General features: G+C 37.7%; 1 pseudogene; it reads left to right on the top strand.

Moving 5' to 3' along the window:
- Positions 1-7,287: 7,287 nt before the first annotated feature.
- Positions 7,288-8,675, top strand: LOC123251968 (annotated as a pseudogene).
- Positions 8,676-21,382: the final 12,707 nt, after the last annotated feature.

Below are 21,382 nucleotides of genomic sequence, written 5' to 3' on the forward strand. Positions count from 1 at the left end.
ATAGATAGATAGATAGATAGATAGATAGATAGATAAACAGATAGACAGGTGGACAGATAGATGATGTTAGAAAAATAATGATAAAAACAGAGGTAGAGATGAATAGATGTAGGTATGAAGTATAACTCAAATTCAAAGAGTGAACCTGAAGAACAAGGCAAAAAGACCTCAGTTTGGTGGAATGTATGCTGAAAGCAGCCTGAAGTCTTAAAACTGAGACTTTGTTTTGGAGCCAGAGGACTCCAGAGAGGAGAAGGCTCATATAACAATAGCTTAAGGCAATTGAATGGAGAAGCCAACTAAGTCAACCATATAAAGATCATATAAAAACTAAAGGAACCCAGAATTTTTAGACTATTAAAAATCCTTGGATGGGTATAATCACAGCTAGATGGCCCACAGTGGATAAAGTGCCAGGTCTGGAGTCAGAAGAACCTGAGTTCAAATCCAGACTCAGACACTGACTGTGTGACCTTGGGCAAGTCATTTAACTTCTGCCTGCCTTAGTTTCTTCATCTGTAAAATGAGGGTAGTAATAGCACCTATCTCCCTGGGTTGTTGTGAGAATCAGATAAGAAAATAATTATGAAGTGCTTAGCACAATCTCTGGCACATACTAAGCACTATATAAATGTTAATTATTATTACCTATTATCTGATAATCAGTTAAAAGGCATTTATTAAGTGATTACTATACAACAAGCATTGGTGCTAAACACTAGAAGATAAAGAGTAGGAACTGGACTCATGATTTAATTAGTATAGGGAACCCCCTTGAGGTGTGAAAATTCCTACCAGTTCAGATCAGCTTCTTTTTCACACTTTGGAGAATTACTAAAAGCACTGAGTAGTTAAATTACTTTCCCAAGGATACATAGCCAGGATGTGTCAAAGATGGAACTTAAACCTAGATTTCCTGGCTTTGAGGCCAGCTATCTATATGCTGCCAAGTGCTATAGGCACAGAGAAAAGGCAAAAGCTGCTCCTGTCCTCAAATGGGAAAGACAATGTGTATTTTATTGGTACATTCACAATACATACAAAGTAGGTACAAGGCAACCTTGAAGGGAAGGCACTATCTTCAGGTATTCTTAAGCCTTGTCACTTAGAGATGGTAATTATTCTATTTGTATCCAGAGAGAACTAGTACTAATAGGTTAAAGAACAATTAGAGTTATATAAAAATAGCACAGGCTGCCATGGTAGAGAATTAATTCCTAAACAGTGAGTGTATTCAAGCAGAAGCTGGATAATCACTTGTTGGGATGCTGAAAAGGCCATTTTTACTTTACGAAGCAATGTGGCATATGAGGAATTTACATATTTACATAAAACCAAAAACTATTCCCCATTAGATAATTGGTTGAAGGATATCACTCAGTCTCTCAATAAGCATTTGTTGTGCTAGGTCCAGGTGACATAAATCCAAAGGGAGAGACAATCCTTGCCCTTGAAAACACTACATCCTATGAGAGTTATACAGCATATACACAAATAAATAAATACAAGACATATACAACATAAGCTCTTGGTTTACTGACCAAGCTGGAAAGGCTCCAATGTTGAGCTACATATCTGTTGCCTGAGGATCAAATTGACTAAATTCAGAAAAGTTCAACACTTCATTAATTGCAGGGTAATAAGTTTTTTAGCACCTGCAATTCCCAAAGACCCTCTGCTAGGTTACACATATATGTGTTATGTGTGATCTGTGTTGCTAACAAAGATACATACGCACACACCAATTCCTTCAATGTCTGAAGCCAGTCAAATACAGGGTTTTCTACAACAAAAATCTATATAAGTTATTATTACAAATGGATTCAAGAAGAGTTTAGATAATTTCAGATTTATATTATATTCACAATGATTTTAAGGTAACAAGAATATTTGAAATACATTCTAAACTTCTCAGACATAGAGACAAAATACGGACCTCAATGTCTGATCCACCACAACATTTCTAATTATGCCATCTCTTCTTCCCTTTCCTTTTTCCCCACTCTAAAGTCCAATGTGTCAGATATGTGGAATGCAGAGGGAGGGCTGCCATTTTGGAATAGGTCAGGAGAAGGGAGAGAGAACTATTATGGACGTAAGGGGAGAGGAGGGCACAAATAGGGCAACAGCTTATTTGACAAAGGTGGACTTTGCCATTAACCATAAGGAATGGCTTTTTTTGTTGGTGTCTCTCAGGAGGATAATCTCAGCATGGCAAGATCTTTAGGAATTATCTAGTCAGACTTTATTTCACAACACTAATTAAGCTAAACCCTGAGAGATTAAATGACTCACCCCAGATCACATAGCTAGTAGGTGGCAGAGTTTCTTCTTGAACCCAGGTTTCCATATTCCCCATGCAGTTTCTTTTTAAACCCTTAGCTTCCATCTTAGAATCAATACTAGATTCCAAGGGAGAAAAGCAATAAGGGCTAGTTAATGGGAGTTAAGAGACTTGCATAGGGTCACACAACTAGGAAGTGTCTGAGGTCAAATTTGAACCCAGGACCTCCCATCTCTAGAAATAACTCTCAATCCCCTGAGCCACCTAGCTCATGCTGCAGTTTTCTTTTAATTACCTCATGCTATCTCCTTATAAATCATCTTCAACAAAGGAAGGGTTTAGGGACAAAGAAGTTGTAAGTTCATGTTCTTCCCATTGGGTCTAAGAGGCTGTTGTACAGTTCAAAAGGAGGGACTAGAGGCTGTTATGTTTAAAGTGGGCTCTTATATTTATATGGGCAGAATTTATGCCTGAAACTCTGGAGAGTAAATTTGTAGTAGGGATAATAATTCTCAATTATACAGTAGATCTCCCTCCTGCCCCACTCTAATTCTCAGTTTCCAAGGTTTTGTTTTCTGAGCTTTCAGTTATTGGCAATCAACCTTGAATTCCAGGTGAAAGACAGAGGCTGGAAGAGGGCCTTTGCTGAATAAAGAGGGGTCCAGAACACAGTTCAAGTACATGTAAAGGCCAGAGACATACTCTGGCACCCAAACACATAAAGATGGAAGACAGACATGAGGACCTGTGGCCCAATGGGCACAGTGGGGCAAAGGTCTCCTCTCTTTTCACAAGAGTTCCAAGTAGGCAGTGGTTTGCCCAAATCAATGGTCTCTCTGACTTGGTTCTTCTGCTTTCATTTGGAGAGTTCTTTTTTTTAGGGTTTTTTTTTTGTTTTGTTTTTTTAATGAGGAATGAGAGGCTGCAGAGCACTTAGAGGAGAGGCAAGAATGGGAAAAGAGAGCACATATATCATCGATTGCTTATAACCTGATTTCAGCCTTCCACAATTTCAGCTATCCACAGTAGGTTGTGACATGTATCCATCCTCAGGCCCTCTGGTGTAACCTTCTAAGGCTTATAAAGCACTTTTCTCATAATCCTTATATAATATAGATTGTGCACATACTGATATGCTATTTTGCAGATAAGAGCATACACCTAGTGATCATCAGAATTTTTTGGAGAAAAATTGGGGGTATAGAAATTGATGTAGTAGCTCAATCCTGCTGCAAATAAGCCTGATTTATGCTTTCTGAACTATGTAAGGATGTTTTTTTGAGAGCCCTCAGATATTAGTTTGAACAGGTAGGCTTATGTATATGAAGCCTGTCTGGGGAGACCCTCTTCACCTTACTTGAAGGGTATGAAGAGGATATCTCTATAAAGGGGTGTAGCAGGCAGCAATGGATAGGTGCCAGTGGACAGATAAGGGATCTCTTTGGGGGTTAGAATTGACACATCTCCAGGACTTAACTTAAACACCTGGACCTCAAGAAAAACCCTTTCTGAACCCATCCCTGTCAGGGTAAGCCTGAATGACTGGCAGCCTTGGACTTTGCGTAGGGAAGCTTGACCAGACAGCCTTCCCCAATTCACTCTTTTCCCCTCTGCTTCCCAATATTCCCAGGAACATGCTGATCTGACTGCTGATAATAAGGGTTGGTTTATTGTAATTAAAAACTAGGATGGGTGAGGAATGTGGGAAATGCAGCCCTACTCTACCACAGCTTTGACCAGGAATTCTCCTACTCCCTCTCCTATATCTGATGACTAAGCTAAACTAACAAATTAAATTGGATGATAAATGGTCTCTCATGAAATGCAAAGGACTAGACAGAGAGTCTTTGTGGTTGGCTCAGTGGCTGCCTGGTCTACAGACCCCTTTTAGCCACTGGCAAATGTCAGAACTCTTCTTTGATGGTTGAAGTGGAAATCAAGAACAACGACAGGTATCTGGGTATGGAGATAGCCAGGGAAACCTTCAGATAGCCGCAGCTAAATCCAGAGGTCCCGCAAAAGTCCTCCTTTCTACGGAGTCTCGAGACAAAGACCCCCTCCAAGGTTCTTTTTTTCCCACAAGCCTCTGCTCCTCCTCTCAACTGCTGCTCTTGTCAATCACATACCTTTTTAGCATTCCAAACTGTCCTTTGCAAACTTTTCCTTACAACTAATATAGATAATTTTGAAGGCAGCTCTGAGTGCACAGGTAAATGTCTCCCTAGAATGTTCTTCACTACAAAGATACCCTTGTAACAGTTTTTACAAAGCTCTCCCCTTATTTGTATGCTATGGGGGAGGAGGGGAGGGGAGGATCAGCAATTCAAAGTACCAAAAAGTCTAATTAAATTTAAATTATTTAAGTAAATCACTACCCCATATTTAGAGTATAGAATAAATAGGGGGCCTTTAAAAAGAGTGATCAGTTTGTGCTGCTGAAAAAAAAATGTTAGGCACCTAGTCATGTAAGAGTGGTCATCAGATGCCCTCTAATATAGAAAGGCAGCATGGTGCAAAGGGAGAAGGGGCATTGGACTCTAAAGAGCATCAAACTTAGATCAATTCAATGGCTAATCTTGGTTTCCAGATGACTGATGATTGAATATACATCTTCTCTTAGTAGAGAGGTGGTAGACTACCAATGTTCCATGAGGCATGTGTTGTCAAAGAGAGTTGATTTTGCTAAACAGCATTTCTTGGATACCTGGAAGACTTTAATGAGGAGGGGGGTATTATATTTAAATGTCAGGTTTTTAAAATATTGATAAACATTTCCTATCCACTCCCTTCAAAGACCAGAAGGGAGAGAGGAAAGGAGGGAGGAAATAGAGGAAAAGAGAGGGAGGGAGGGAAGGAGGGAAGAGGGAGAGGTAGGATGAAAAGGAAAGTAGGAAAAGAAGGAAGAGGAAAGGAAGAAGGAAAGAAGGAAGGAAGGAAGGAAGGAAGGAAGGAAGGAAGGAAGGAAGGAAGGAAGGAAGGAAGGAAGAGGAAGGGAAGGGAAAACAGGGGAAGGGAAGGAAGAAAGATAAAGATAGAAAGAAAAGAAAGAAAGAACATTAGACTTGGGCTTAGAATCATGGCAGTGATGGCACTGGTATGACAAAAGTTTCCATTGCACAACTTTCCTGTGACTTAAATATAGTATTCTTGGTATTGAAGTATCACTAGTAAAGCATTGACCTCCAGCATATTTATACTAACAAATTCATAAAACTCTTCACTTTCTAGTCTTCACTTAATTTCTGTGTTCCTGATGACCTCTTTTGTGAGGGAAGGAGCACTATGCAAATGTGAGCTCTTATTATTTCCAGGTCTTCCACTGCTTATTTCTTCCCTTTACATACAGCCCATTTATCTGTTCCAGCCTAAGTGAGAAGCCCATTCAAGCAATTCTCTTCAGTCAAAATAATCAAACCAGTTCTGTAGTCTTTAACAGCTAATAGATTTAATATTTTCATACTTAAGATTTCATATTTCCAGAAGAACTATTTCTCAAGATTTTATCAACATTTAACTAAATTTTCCTGAAGCCCATATGTTTGCAATAAATGTAAACTTGAATCGAAGGATTAATTCACTTGAATTCAGCTGTGCTACCTTGTTGCCCTAATACTAATGAGAAGGTTTTGGCTCTTGGCATGCACTCAGATTGCTTGGGCTTTAAATATCATTAAAATGTTTCCATGACCTAAGCATAAATGGAAGTACTCAATAGCTAAGAGGAAACAGAGCAATTCAATTAAATTCAATATTTGTTTTCAATCCAGCTAACATTTGTCAAACAACTACTCTTTGTAATGCACTATGCTAGGGATATAAGGATAAAATGATGTGCAATCTCTGCCCTTAAAGAGTTTATAATAATAGAAATAACAGCTCACCTTTCAGGTCACAAAGTGTTTTCCTTAAAATAACCCTGTCAATAGTAAAACAGAATTGTTTTTTGCTTTCGTTTTGTTTTTTTAGGGGAGTTGAGGGAATACCCTCTCCCAATGCAGATCATTAAATTATCCTCCTCCTCCTCCTCTCAATCCACTCAGGCACCCAGCTGCCCCCTCCCCCTTTCTTCTTTATTAATTGTATCTCCTGGGTTTAGCACAGAGCCTATAGTAGGCTCTTAATAAATATTTATTAGGTATTGAGCAGCTAGGCATAGTGGATAAAATGATAGGCCTGGAGTCAGGAAGACTCATCTTGCTGAGTTCAAATGTAGCCTCAGACATTTACAAGCTATGTGACCCTAAGCAAGTCACTTAATCCTGTTTTGCCTCATTTCCTCATCTGTAAAATGAGCTAGAGAAGGAAATAGCAAACCACTCTGCCATCTTTTCTTTCTCTTCTCTCCTCTCCTCTCTTCTCCTCTTCTTCCCTTACCTTCTGTCTTAAAATCAATAGTATGTAGTGGTTCCAAAGTAGAAGAATATGGGGTTAATGGTGATTAAATGACTTGCCCAAAGTCACAGAGCTAGGAAGTGTCTGAGGCCAAATTGAACCTAGGATCTCTTGTCTCTGGACCTGGTTCTAAAGGTACCGAGTCCCCTAGCTGCTCCTACCCCCCTTTTTCAATGAATTAAATGTAGGCTTCATAGTCACTTTCTCCATCTGAACTTATACCAGAGGGCTTCAACACCCTTATTTTCAAATTATCATTTATTTTGTTAAATATTTTCTGTTTCATTAAAAATTTTTTTAACTTTTATTTAACACACATTTTTTTGAATTCCAAATTTCCTCCCTCCCTCCTTCCCCTCCCCTATTCATTGAGAAGGCAAGCAGCATGCTATCAATTATACATGTAAAGTCATGCAAAATTCAACATACATATTGATGTTGCTTCAACTACCCTGACCACTGAGGACTACAGTAAAAATAATTAGAAAACCTCTCTGTCCCAGATCTAGGGAATGCTCTCCCACAGAGTAAGTCCTGGAAGCAGATGAGTGGTTATAAACTTACAGAAAATGGTATTGAAGAACATATGACAACGCCCTTTCCCTTGCAAGATGGCCAAGTACAACCTGACTACTCGCACCTCTCAGTTTTTAGACCATCATCTGGCCTTCCCACTGATTGAGTTTCTCTCAGTCAAAGAGATATATAATGAGAAGGAATTGCTTCAAGAAAAATTGAATCTTCTTAGTGATACAAAGGTGATTGACTTTGCAATGGATGTATATAAAAACCTTTATTCTGATGATGTTTTACATGCTTTACGTGAAAAAAAGACAGACTGCTGTTGCACAACTAAAACAACTACAGGTAGAAATGGAGCCAGTTGTCAAGATGTTTGAAGATACAGAAACAACAAGGCAAAGGCAATCTACCAGGGATGGTTGGATGCTGTTTGACTACCTGGCCAACAAACATGATTTTAGGCAAGAATATTTAGATAATCTTAGACATGCAAAATTCCAATTTGAATGTGGCAACTATATAGCAGCAGCAAAGTATCTCTACTTTTTTAGAGTGTTGGTCCCTTCTAGTGATAGAAATGCTTTAAATTCACTGTGGGGAAAACTAGCATCTAAAATTTTAATGCAAAATTGGGATGTTGCCATGGAAGACCTTACAAGATTGAAAGAGACCACAGATAATAATTTTGTCAGTTCTCTACTCCAGTCCCTTCAAAAGAGAACATGGCTAATTCATTGATCTCTATTTGTATTCTTCAACTACCTGAGAGGTTGAGACAACATTATTGATCTCTTTCTTTACCAGCCACAGTATTTTAATCCAATTCAAACTATGTGTCCACATATCCTCCACTATTTGACTACTGCAATCATAACAAACAAAGATATTCTAAAACAAAGACAGATATTTAAAGTACTAGACAAGGTGATTCAACAGGAGTCCTATACATACAAAGACCCTATAACAGAGTTTGTTGAATGTTTGTATGTTAACTTTGACTTTGATAATGCCCAGAAAAAGTTAAGAGAGTGTGAATCGGTTCTTGTGAATGGCTTTTTCCTGGTGCCTTTCTTTGAGGAATTCATTGAAAATGCTTGACTCTTCATTTTTGAGACTTTCTGTCAGATCCATCCATCAGTGTATCAGCATTAGCATGCTGGCAGATAAGTTGAACATGACTCTTGAAGAAGCTGAAAGATGGATTGTCAATTTGATTAGAAATGCCAGGCTTGATGCCAAGATCGACTCCAAACTGGGCCATGTGGTTATGGGTAACAATGTAGTTTCACCCTATCAGCAAGTGATTGAAAAAGACAAAAAGCCTTTTTTTTTTTCAAAACCAGATTTTGGCCACGTAATTGAGAAAAAAAAACTTAATCAGAATAGCAGGTTAGAGGCTCTTCACTGGACTATTCAAGACTGGTTCTACCAAAATACTTTGGAAGAGGAACATATTGAAAAATTCTCATTTAATTAAATATATATGTATATTAAAAGAAAAGAACATATATAGGGAGCAAAGGGGTAAAGACAACTCTATTGTAGAGCTACAGGGTTTTTAATGTCCTTTCTTTTTCCAGAGGGATCTCATGAAATTTACTTTGGGTCTGGCATCAATGATGAATGAGTTGCTCTGCTACTCAGCTGGGATGAATCTTCAAGCAAGCTGATCATTTACAGAGCAGCAGCTCCATGCCATCGTTGGCACCTGCGGGGTAGAGCTGGGCTTTGCCACTAGAGCTGTTACTTAGTAATTATGCAGGGGCAGATGGCCTTCAGCTGCCAGACTAAGGGGGACATTCCCTTAGCCACAGGGCATGAAGTCAGGAAGGGTCAATCTGCCAGCTCTCTTCAACTAGAGAGTTTTAACGCTCTTATAAGGCCACTGACCTTCACCCTAGTATTGACAGAAAACTCTGCTCTTTGAGTCTCTTAAGCCTTCAGCTCTGAGGTTTGTTATTTCCAGACAGGAAATGGGGAAATTCTAGTCTCCCTTGCTCCCTCAGTGAGAGAGTCTACATTTACTTATAGTGACCCATCAGATATACTTCCCAGATTCCCTTTGGGATCTTTTGCAGATGAGCAGCTCCCAGCTCAAAATAGGTGACAAGTTCGTTGTTTCTGCCTTCCTTTTCATATGCAGTTAAACTGTTCAATCAGGTGTGGAGCAGAGGTGACAAATCCTCAGCAGGCAGGAAAATCCACAAAATTCTTTTCTTCTTAAAGGTTTATTTATTTATTTACCAATTACATGTAATAACAATTTCAACATCAGTTTTACAAAATTATATGATCCAAATTGTCTCCTTCCCATCTTCCCTACCCTATCCTGGAGCTGGCAAGCCTACAAAATTCTCCTGGGGAACAGGATTAAAACGTAATTGGAAATGTTTAATAAAATAAAATAAATAAATATAAATATGCCATATTTATATTTATAAATAAATATTTAAAATAAAATAATAAAATAAAAATGCAGTACATGGATAATGTTGGTTTTTGATTTTTCTGTCAATTTGCTTTCTATTTTATTTCAGTGGCGTGTAGTACTTCCTTTACATCCAAAATGGATTCTCTTTACATTTCAAGGCTTTTGTCCTTTCCAGCCTATAGCTTTGCTAAAAATAGAGTCCATCTTTCTAAGTACATCTCCAGTATTTGGCACAGTGCATCACACATAGTAGGACTGAATAGGTGCATGCTGTGGAGAACTAGGTGGCACAAAGCACAGGGCCTCAAGTCAAGAAGACCTGAGTTCAAATGTGACCTCAGATTCTTACTCCCTATATGGCCCTGGGCAAATAATTTAACACTCAGTTAAGGGTCAAGCTGTTTAGGGATGTCTTGTTCATCAGGAAGGAACCATGTTTCAGTGAGTTCCATAAAATGAGTGGAGGGAGAGAAGAAGAGAATTAATATGAAAAAAAAGTTTGTTAATTATGGAGTAGGATTATCTACCTAGATGCTTTCTAGATCCCAGTTACTAGACCTAGGTGGTTCTAGACTACTCTAAGGGAAAACAGACTAATGGAAAACTAAAATGATAGAAATAATGTGACCTAATGAATATATGTTGAATAAGAGATGTTAATATTACTATGAATACGATAGGACTATTTTATTTGTTATATTTATTATTATTTGTTGTTCAGTCATTTTAATAATGTCTAACTCATCATGACCCCATTTGGGGTTTCCTTGGCAAAAATCCTGGAGTGGTCTGCCATTTCCTTCTCCAGTTCATTTTACAGATAAAGAAACTGAGGCAAACAGAGTTAAGTGACTTCCCCAGAATCACACAGGTAGAAATTGTCTAAAACTGTATTTGAACTCAGAAAGAAGAGTCTTCCTGACTCCAGGCTTGGCATTCTATTTACTGTGCCACCTAGAGTTAGAGAACCTGAGTTCAAATCCCATTTCTGATGTTAACTACCTTTTAGTCTTTCCCAAATAGCTTAATCTCCCTGGATTTTAGTTGCTTTCTATGTTAAATAAGAGTTGGACTAAATGACTTCTGAAGTCCCTTCTAATCCTAGATCTACAAGTGAGGTGGCACAGTGGGTAAAGTACTGGGCCTAGGGACAGGAAGAATTTTACAAATTCAAATCCTCAATTCAGACTCAGACTTATATATTTCCTAGCTATATGGCCCTGGGCAAGTCACTTAGCCTCTAACAGTCTCAGTTTCCTTAACTGTAAAATGGAGATAACAACACCTATCTCCCAGCATTGTTCTGAAGATCAAATGAGATATTTGTTAAACCCTTAGCATAATGCCTGGCACATAGTAAATATTTAATAAATATTTGTTTCCCCACTCTTCTCTTTTCCAAGCTAAAGATTTCAGTTCTTTCAACTAATCTTTATATGATATGGATTCAAACCTCTTCACTGTGATTATTATCTTATCCTAGGTGATCTCCAAGTTTGCCAAAATCCTTTCTACACTGGCATTCAGACCAGAAGACCATGCTTCAGGTGTGTTCTGACAAGGGCAGAGAGTACAGAAACTCTATTACCTCTAATATGTCTATCTCAGTGCAGCCCAAGGTCATTTGAGATTTTCTGGCTGCCATATCACATTGCTGACTCATATTGGACTTGGCCTCTACTAAAACTCCCAGACAAATTTTGCCTGACTGTATTTTTTCCATCTTATAATTGAGAAATTCTTCTTCTCCTCTTCTTCCTCCCTTTCCTCTTTTCTTTTTTCTTCCTTTCCTCCTCTTCTTCCTCCTCCTTTTTTTCCCCCCTAATTCATCTCAGTGAGATTTCACCCCTTTTTGATGTGGTTCTAGCCTATCAAGATATTTTTGGATCCTAACAATATATAGGATAACTAGAGGAGAAATCCTATAAATAGGATAAATGGGAAATAATTAAGAAAAAGAAGGCACTAAAATTAAGAGAGATTGCAACAGATTTCCTGTAATGGATTTTAGTTGAGACTTAAAGGAAGTTAAGGAAACTAGGAGGCAGAGATGAGGAGGGAGAGAATACCAGGTATAAGTGAAAGCCAAAGTGGAGAAGGGGGAGAAGTTAAATTGTGAAAGACTGGACACTGGTATATCTAATGCTATCTGACTGTCTTCATGAAGAATGTTCATGATGATATAGGCATGAAGCTTTTGCATCATCTATAAGGCTTCGACCTCATTTATTTCTTAAACTTATCTTCAGTATACAAAAATAAACACTTTTCATTATTTCAGGCATTTCTTATGCTTCACTTTGGCTAATGATTCTAAATTTAAATGACTGTCCTAAAGAAAAGGTTCATCTTTGTAATACCAATATTCTATATGTGTTGTTGCTTGCCATGAGTCATAGAACTCTATAATTTTGGAAGAATTAAAATGATTTTTGTCTAGAGGACAATAGAGAAATTTTTAGTAGGTGTGAGCAGGCTGCAGCATATAACAAAATTATAAAGAAGAACTAGAGTAAAGGAATCAAAGGGATCACAGAAAAATAATTGAAAAAGAAATGGATTGGTCACATAGTGAAAGTAAAGGACAACTAATAACTACTCACCTGCTCCACTGTTATCCTGGAGTTGTCAGGAGAAGCCAAGAAAAAATTCCCAGCACATTGGGTGAATGCCTTGTAGCAAGTTTTTGGAAGGACATAGATAAGAGATGGACTGGCTGGGGAGGTTTATGTGAGTTGTGATTTGGAAGGGACATCTATCTTGATGATATTGATCACAGATCCATTAAAGTACATATCATTTGTCATACAAATTAGTACTGGCTTTTCATTCCTAAAATACATTAGAAATAGCTAATTAATTCAGGTTGGGTTCAAATAAAAATAACAATAAAATTAATAACAAGCTATGGTGCAAATTATAATACTTTGTTTTTCAATATGTGAATGCAGTGAGTTAATGGATTCCCAAACCTCTCTGAAAGGCTTTTATAATTTTTATAACAATTGAATCCTTTCACTTTATGTTCTTGTTCAGCTTTGATTGAAAGGAACTCCTTTCCCAGTCTTGCCTGAAATCTCTCTTCCCTTGACTTCCTCATTCTTTGCCTCAGATTCATTTTTTTCCCCCACTTCTGGGCGTTTCTTTCCCCTTTTTCTCATACTTTTTCTCTTTCCCTCTCTTGTCTTTTCTCCCCTCACTTCTTCTATCTCTCATGTATTTTTTTTAAACCCTTAACTTCTATGTATTGACTTATAGGTGGAAGAGTGGTAAGGGTGGGCAATGGGGGTCAAGTGACTTGCCCAGGGTCACACAGCTGGGAAGTGGCTGAGGCTGGGTTTGAACCTAGGACCTCCTGTCTCTAGGCCTGACTCTCACTCCACTGAGCTACCCAGCTGCCCCCTCATGTATTTTTTTAATGTTGTTTCGCTTTTTTTTTGTGCAATTCTTATTCTTGTGGAAATATGAACATTTGAGGTCTTGTACCTAAAGACATTCACTGGTCGTAATGCAAGCCAGCCCTTTTAAAATGTATAAAGTAGATGAAGCTTCTTCTCTAATTCCTACCTGCCCCACCCCCAATCTCTGGCTGTTACCTCCCCATTCTGTGATCTTTTTACCCTTAACTCCCACATTGTTACCATCTTCCTAACCTCTTCAGGGTCCTGATGCTCTCTACAAATTGATTAAAAATCTAATAAACTCAGAGTCTCAAGTTCATCGTGATGTCATTATTTGATAATTAACTTGTGTTTTAAGGTGTGTTTTTTTTAATTGTGAAACCTAGACTTCTAAACATTTCATCAGAGAAAAATGTATCTGAAGATAACTTCTTAGTCTCAATGAAGGAAAGTGACTAGAACCATTCATTATTGACCTCTGAGTTTTCTCTCAGTTTTGTCAGTAAACTGAGAGCTAGGGAGTTCCTGAAATGGGCATTTTATGGGTTTCCTACCTGAAAAAATGGATTTCAGCAATAAGAAGTTCAGTCTTGTAGAGAGATCTATGATGGGAAACTAAATGGAGTGCTTGACCTTTGAGAAGCTGATCATGGGAGCCTGGTCAGAGTAATTGCAGGGCCACATGGTTTCTATTAAAAAAATAAACAAACACCAAAAAACACCCAGGAAGTAAGAAGCCAGTCTAGGGAAAAGAGGTAGAGAAACTAAGCCCCATAAAAAGGACAAGATCATCCATTATAGTTTCTTACCCTCTATCACCTGCACCTTTACTCCATCTAAATAATTAATGAAATGATCAGAGTATTTACAGACTTACTTTTGGAAGGAATATTAAAGATTATCTAATTCAGCCCATTCATTTTTACAGATGAAGAAACTAAGATCTTGAGGGGTTAAGGGATTTGTCCAATATCAAACATATAGTAAATGATGAAGTCAGGAAAACTTGTGTGGAAATTTGTTTTCCTGGAGTCTTTTATATCATTCCTTTCTATACCTCTCAGGAGATAATCTGTCTTCCTACTGTTTATCAAGAAAATGGAGACTTATCCTTAATAAACTTCTTCCCTCCCCAACTTCTCTCACCTCAAAACCCCACTAATATTGTCCCTTATTCTGTTCTAATCTTGGAGACTCCTTACTAAGGTCATCCCTACTACATGTGCCCTTACTCCCTTTCTCTCCCCTCCTGCCCCCAATAGTCTTCTTTTCACCATTTTTTGGCTCCTTTCTTCTTTTCTTCACACATGCCCATGTCTTTTACTTCCTTAAAAAAATCACATTTGACCCTAACACCACTGAAGGTATTGTCATCTATCACATTTTATTGCCAAATTCCCATGAAGCAGTCACTTGTATTAAATGAATTTTTTTCCTTTCCTTACACTCATTTTTCAGCCTTTGCAATCTGTCAAATCCCATGACTCCACTCAACTGCAGTCACTCTCTCCCCGATGTTATCATATTTCAATTGTTCAATAATAATCCTTCAATACATTTTGTATGGTAATACATGTATAACTCAAATCAGATTGCCAACCAGCATGGGGAAGGGAAGGGAAGGGAAGAGAGGGAGGGAGATAAGTTCTATCATGAAATTTAGGAAAACTTGGGTGTAAATTTGATATTACATGTAATTGGTAAATATATATGCATATATATTTTAAAATAGTAATCTTTAAATAATGTCTCACTTGTTCAATGATGATTTTTTTCTCGGACCTTATTCTTCTTTATCTCTCTACAACATTTCACTTTGCTGACCACAACTTTTTCCTAACCCTTCACTTATCACTGATTATTTATGGCATAATTCATTTCTTCCCTAAATACTGTCTCTCTTCTAAGTTTAATCTGCTTCTATAGATTTATCATCACTATGAAGATGACTCTTAGATTTATATATCAAGCTTCAATTTCCTAAACACTAATCTCATATTAATAACTGGAGGTTCTCTATGCATCTCAAACTTATCATGTACAAAATGGAATTCATTATTTGTTGTTGAGTTGCTTCAGTCATGACTGACTCTTTCTCATCCCATTTGGGGTTTTCTTGACAAAGATACTGGGGTGGTTTGTCTTTTCCTTTTCTGGCTCATTTTACAGATGAGGAAACTGAGGCAAACAGGGGTAAGTGACTTGCCTAGGGTCACACAGCTAGTAAGTATCTGAGGCCAGATTTGAACTCAGAAGATGAGTCTTCCTGACTCCAGGATCTAACCATACTCTATTCACTGTGCTATCTAGCTGTCTCCTCATTATATTTTCTCTTAAATCCACTCTTCTTCAAAATGTAGTTATCCAGATTCTCAATCCTTACTCTTACTCCTTCCTCTAGCCCCTATATCCAATCAGTTACTCTGACCCTATTTCCACAATATCCTTCTATTCCTTTCTGACTACACTAGGTCAGGTTCTCATAACTTCTTTCCTTGACCATTGCACTACTCACCTAACTGGTCTCCCTGCTTTTTTAGTCTTTCAACAATCCAATCAATTATGCATAAGGCTGCCAAAATTATCTTAGTTAAGTACAGGTCTAACTATGTCCCACTCTTTGACAAGGCTAACCTAGTTGGTTTTTTTTGTTCCTATCTTCTTTCTCCCCTGGGAGCTTGCCCCTATCTTTTTCTAATTCTCGACTTCTATACTCACTATTTCCTTCTCTGCTTCTCACAAACACACATAGATCTCCCTTATCCATAAAAAAAATAGTCACTTGAATTCTGCCACCCCTCTCAAGCTATCATGCTACATTACTTTTCTTTTTCATGGTCAAGCTCCTCCAAAAGCTGTCTTATGTTTTATTGCCTCCACTTTTCTTCCCATTCACTTCTCAACCTATTACAACTGATTGCAACCCCTACTTACCCGAAACTGCTCTTTCCGAAGTTATCAGTCTTCATGTTTGACCTTCCTGTGTCTCCTGAGCTCTAGAACCACATTACCAGTCACCTCCTGGACAACAACTCTGCCTGGATGTCCCCTGGGCCCTTCCAATTCAACATGCCTAAAAAGGGCATTAACTGTTCTTCTAATCCCCCTAACTTTCCAAACACAGACATCCTTCAGTGCATTCCGATTTCTGATTCCCAGCCCACCTTCCTCCTTCAGTTTAAGCCATTTGCCTAGTTAATCAGTATCTTAGCATCAGAAGCACAGGCCATTGTATGTCTAATAATGCCACTCCAGAGGAGACTGCCCTAACTGGCTTGCCTATGCACCTGGCCTCTTGTCTTTTATGTTTATTAAGAGATTATAAGATTTTGGAAAACTTATATGGAAATTTGTTATTAAAATAAAATAAAGATAAAAAAATTTTTAAAATAAAAAGGAAATATATATATTTAAAAAAGAGAATATAAGCTCCTAGAAGGCAAACGTTTCACCTTTGTCTTTGTAATCCCAACACCTAATAACAAGGGCTGCTTTTAACCAATATGAAATAAGGTTGGATCAAATATATTTTATTTCTCCTTTAGATTGTAAGCTCCTTAAGGGCAGGGACTGCTTTTTTTTGTTTGTTTGACCTCCAATATTTATTATGGTACCTTATACAAGGTATGAAGATATTGGAGGTAGTTCGTGTTGGTACTATTCAACTGGAGAATGTTAGACTGGATATCAATCAATCAACAAACATTTATTAAGTGATATTAATGTCAAAAAACTTCTGTTCACTGCAAATATAGGTTACAGAAAAAATAAATACAAAATTATTTTAGTAGTGAAAAAGGAGGAGGTGGGGATAGGACTTAGTAACTGGAGGAATCAAGAAAGAAGGTAATACTTGGGCTTCAGGAAGATACATTTTTGTCAGAGCTATAAATTTAGTCTTGTATGTGGATGAGTACTGATGGTAAATGGAGGGAGTGTCTAGATTCGCCCCTTGTTAGCTTTCAATGGACCAGATCAGCTAATCACTCACCCACACCCCAGGGAAGACCTATGAGGGAATAAACTCAAAAAGGTTCCCAAACTGGCAAAGCTATAGTGGGGATGTTGAAGGAAGGTGTTGGGGTTCAGTTGTGACCCTAATGGGTTGGATCCCACCCTCAGAGCCAACACTGTTGAGACAAGTCTCCCCCACTCCTAAGTTCAAGTAGCTTTACCCCTCAAGATGGTCTTTGGACTTAGTCTTCTCCTCAGCCACAACATCGGTCTTCCTCCCCTCAAAGTAACAACCCCAAACTACCACTAATGAACTAATAAAGATTTATTATAAGGATGAGGGAAGTCAGGATAACAGGGTAAGGGATGTTTGAGGATTTTTGAAGAAGGAGGGTGCAGGGATAACTTCTCTATCAACTAGGAACTCCACAACAAGAGAGCAGTTCTGGTATCTTCTGTAGCTTTGACTCAGAAGCTCACTCTCCCTCCCCTCACAATATCCCATCCTTAACACTATCTAACAAACAGGGGAATAACTGCAAGGAAGGGGTATTAGAGGGATCAAGGAAGGGTCCCCCAAGGGCCTGCTCCCTCTGGAGTCTGGGCACTAACGCCAATTATGGAGCACAACTCTTTCGGTTTCTTCTTCATTGGCAATGAAGTCAGTAGAAAGGTTTTGCTGTTGAAATCTCCAGGTTATCCCTGAATTTTTTTTTTTTCAGAATTGCTAAAATTCCTGTCCAGAACTTTCCAGCCACCCACAACCATCCACTCCAAGCCCATCTGAGAGCTTGAATGTCCTCTCGGAAGTTTTTTGCAGTTGGTCGTTGGTAGTTTAGATTCTTCAGAATTTTCACCAAATTCCCTCCTTTACTGGCCCCTCCCAAACAGAATTCCATGGGGTCGGCTTTCAGTCCAATTCAAGATGAATGCTTAGTGATCCTTGATTTACCCCAAACCCACACTTACAGTCTTCACCCCAATGATTCTACTTCGGGGCAGATACTCAAAGAAACAGAAAACAGAAAACATTCGTAGTAGCTTTTAAGACAGAAAAAAGTGGGGGGAAAGTGGGTGCCCATCAGCTAAATAAATTGTGCTATGTGAATATAATAGAATATTATTGTACTGTAAGAATTCTATAAGAGGTTTAGAGAAAGACTTGTGTGAACTGATATAGGGTGAACTTAATCACAAAAACAATATATACACAAATGACTACAGCAAAGCAAGTGAAAAGAATAATGAGATAAAGTAGACTATTGTGTAATTGTAGTGATCAGTCTTTCATCTTTCATGAAGGAAAGATGAGAAAATGAACCTTTTCTTTTTGGATAGACTGATATGTGAAGTTAGCTGATTTTACTTGATTGCTATTATTGTTTTTCTGTCCTAAAAATAAGATTAGAAAAGAATGGAGAAAGAGCGAAGGGTGTACATAGGAGTGTTCTGAATAAGCTCCAACTAGAAAGCTAATTATTAAAAATTTTTATGTAAAGCATCTATACTTCAGAAATTGGTAAACACTACAAATAAAGGTTGATTGTTTTATTGATTGCCTAGTTTAAGAAAATGATAGGAAAGATTCTAATAATGCAGATTAAACTTAAAAGTATATCCTGCATGCTTTTTTCTTTTAAATTCAGATATCTAGTTATTAAGCTGAAATTAATTCAGCTATTCTTTGGAAGGACAAATACTGAAATTGAAACTTAAGATACTTTGGTCACATAATGAGAAGACATTGGAAAAGATCTTAATGCTGGGAAAGATTGAAGGCAAAAGAAGAAGGGGAGGGAAGAGGATATTGTCAAGGAAACAACAAACATGAATTTGGATAGATTTCAGGAGCTAGTAGGGGATAGAGGGGCCTGGTTTGCTAACGTCCATGGGGTGACAAATAGTCAGATGAGATGGAATGGCTGAACAACATTGTTAACAATATTGTTAAATATTTACCAACACACCTCCGATATATCTAGAAGTGACATTAAATCAAGCCAGAAAAAATATTTATAATTGAAAAATGTAAAATGAGGTTAGATCTGATTGACCTTTAAGGCTATTCAGAGGATCTTAACAGGACTACAAAGAGTAACATTCTACCATATACCCTGCAGTATACATATCGTATAGCATATTGGCAGCAATTGACATTGAACAAACATTTACTAAGTGCAATACACTATTATTACACCCTGGGTAATGTTAAATCCAAGTTACTATGAGAAACATACAGTGTCCTTCATGGGTTACATAAGAGCAAATAGCATAAAAATAGAAAATCCTCTCTGGACACAAAATATATAAGTTCTTTACATCTTTGATGTCTTTGCCATAATTCTGACATACAGAAATAGGCAAGAACAATCCAACTTCCTGTTTTAGGGGTAATGCTGACGTGACAGTTTGTTTGCTGTGTGTCCATGTTAGCAACAGCATGTAAACAAGGAAATAGGACTATGCCTGTCTGAAGGAAAAAGTAAAGTACATTTTTTACATGGTTGGCCAATGTACATTGAACACAATTCCATTATGTTATGAAACAAACTCTGCAAACTGAGGGAATCACAAGACTAAAGGATTTAAAGCTGGAAGAGGTTGTCAGAGGTCATTTAGTCTAATTTTCTCATTTGTAGATGAGGGAAAGAGACCAAAGAAATGAAGTGACTTATCTGAGGTCACACAGAAACTAAGTAAGGACATCAGGATCCAAACCCCAGAGAAGCACTTCGAAAAGTAAAAAATGCCATATAGACGTAAGAAATTAAAGGAAAGTTATTGTGTGATCCACTCCATGTAGTAAATCTGGGATTACATTAGATTTTAAAGTGTTTTGTACAAAAGAAGCATTTGATAAATACTTTGCACAAAAGAAACAATTGATAAATTTTAATTGAATTAAATGGAATCAAAAGCTTCTGATTCATCTGGGTTAGAGCCCAGAGTTTGGCCTGAACTTTATCTCAATGGTTTCATTCCACAGCTTAGCATAAATTTGTCACAATGTCATCCTTCTCTGGGTGATTAATGGCCCTTGTTCTCAGGCAATAATAAAGATATTTTTTATTACAAAGACAACAACAATAACAACAACAAACACCCAAACCTCTTATTTCTATCTGTTTAGAGGTGGCAACTGAGCATTGGTATGAAAAAGAGAAGGATGTTAATTCTACCCTTAAATAAGCTTCAATGCTGCTTAATTACTGTTATCAGGAATATAAAGATTACATAGGCAGTCTAGTTTGAACAGAACAATCCCCACATTGGGGACTGCCAAATTCCTTTCACTTATAAAGATTAAAGTTTTCCTGTATCATCTGACATTTGTCTACAGGAAATGAAAAAGTATGTATCCCGGAAAAATACTGTGAAGATGACTTTACTGGAGAAAAGATGGCATTGTGACAAATTTATCTACGGTTTTCATTGTAGCAGTTGAAATAACCAAGGCCAGATTATTGAATTTCTTTATGAAGAGAGTTGGGAAGCACCGAACTTTGAATAGAATAATAAGAACTGAAATTAGCTATATTTTAATGTGTGAGCAGCTTGGTGGAACAGTGGATGGAGAGCCTGGCCAAGAGTCAGGAGGACCTGAGTTTAAATCTGACTTCAGATGCTTATCAACTGTGTTATCTTATGCAATTCATTTAACTTCTTTTGCCTCAGTTTCTTCATCTTAAAATCAACTGCAAAGGAAATGGCAAAGCACTCCAGTATCTTTGCCAAGAAAACCTCAAACAGGGTCACAAAGAGTTGGACACGACTTAAAACAACTAAACATTCAATAGTAAAATGCCTCTCTTCATCTATCGTGGTCTTGTTCACTTGACCTTCATGTTCTATATCAGTGATGGGCAAACTACAGCCTGAGGGCCAGATGCAGCCCCCTGAAATGTTCTATCTGCTGCCTGACAATATTCCTAATCTGACGAATACAATGAGTAGGATACAATACAATGAAACTTCGAAAGAGTTGCCTTAGAAACAGACTGACAGATGAGCATTTCCTTTCCTTTGGCCCCCTCTTTAAAAAGTTTGCCCATCACTGTTCTAGAGTGTTATATTATATTATATTATATTATGTTATGTTATGTTATGTTATGTTATGTTATATACATTGAAAAATAACATGGTATAATGTAGGGGCATGTGTGGCTCTGGCAGCAACAACTTCAAATCTCTCTGGGGCTCCCAATATGTCAACCTAAAAAAAATAGAGAACCACTAAAGCAGTTTCAAAAGAAGAGATTTTTAATCAGGAATGGGGAAACAGTGCTCTAACTGCCTGCCACCATACAGAGCCAACATACATCATATAAAGCCATCAAACTCCACAGTCTGGTTTAAGCCTGCAGACCTCTCCTCAGAAAAACAGAATGTATAAAATAC

This window comes from Gracilinanus agilis, chromosome 1 (genome assembly GCF_016433145.1).
Source record: "Gracilinanus agilis isolate LMUSP501 chromosome 1, AgileGrace, whole genome shotgun sequence".
Lineage (NCBI taxonomy): Eukaryota > Metazoa > Chordata > Mammalia > Didelphimorphia > Didelphidae > Gracilinanus > Gracilinanus agilis.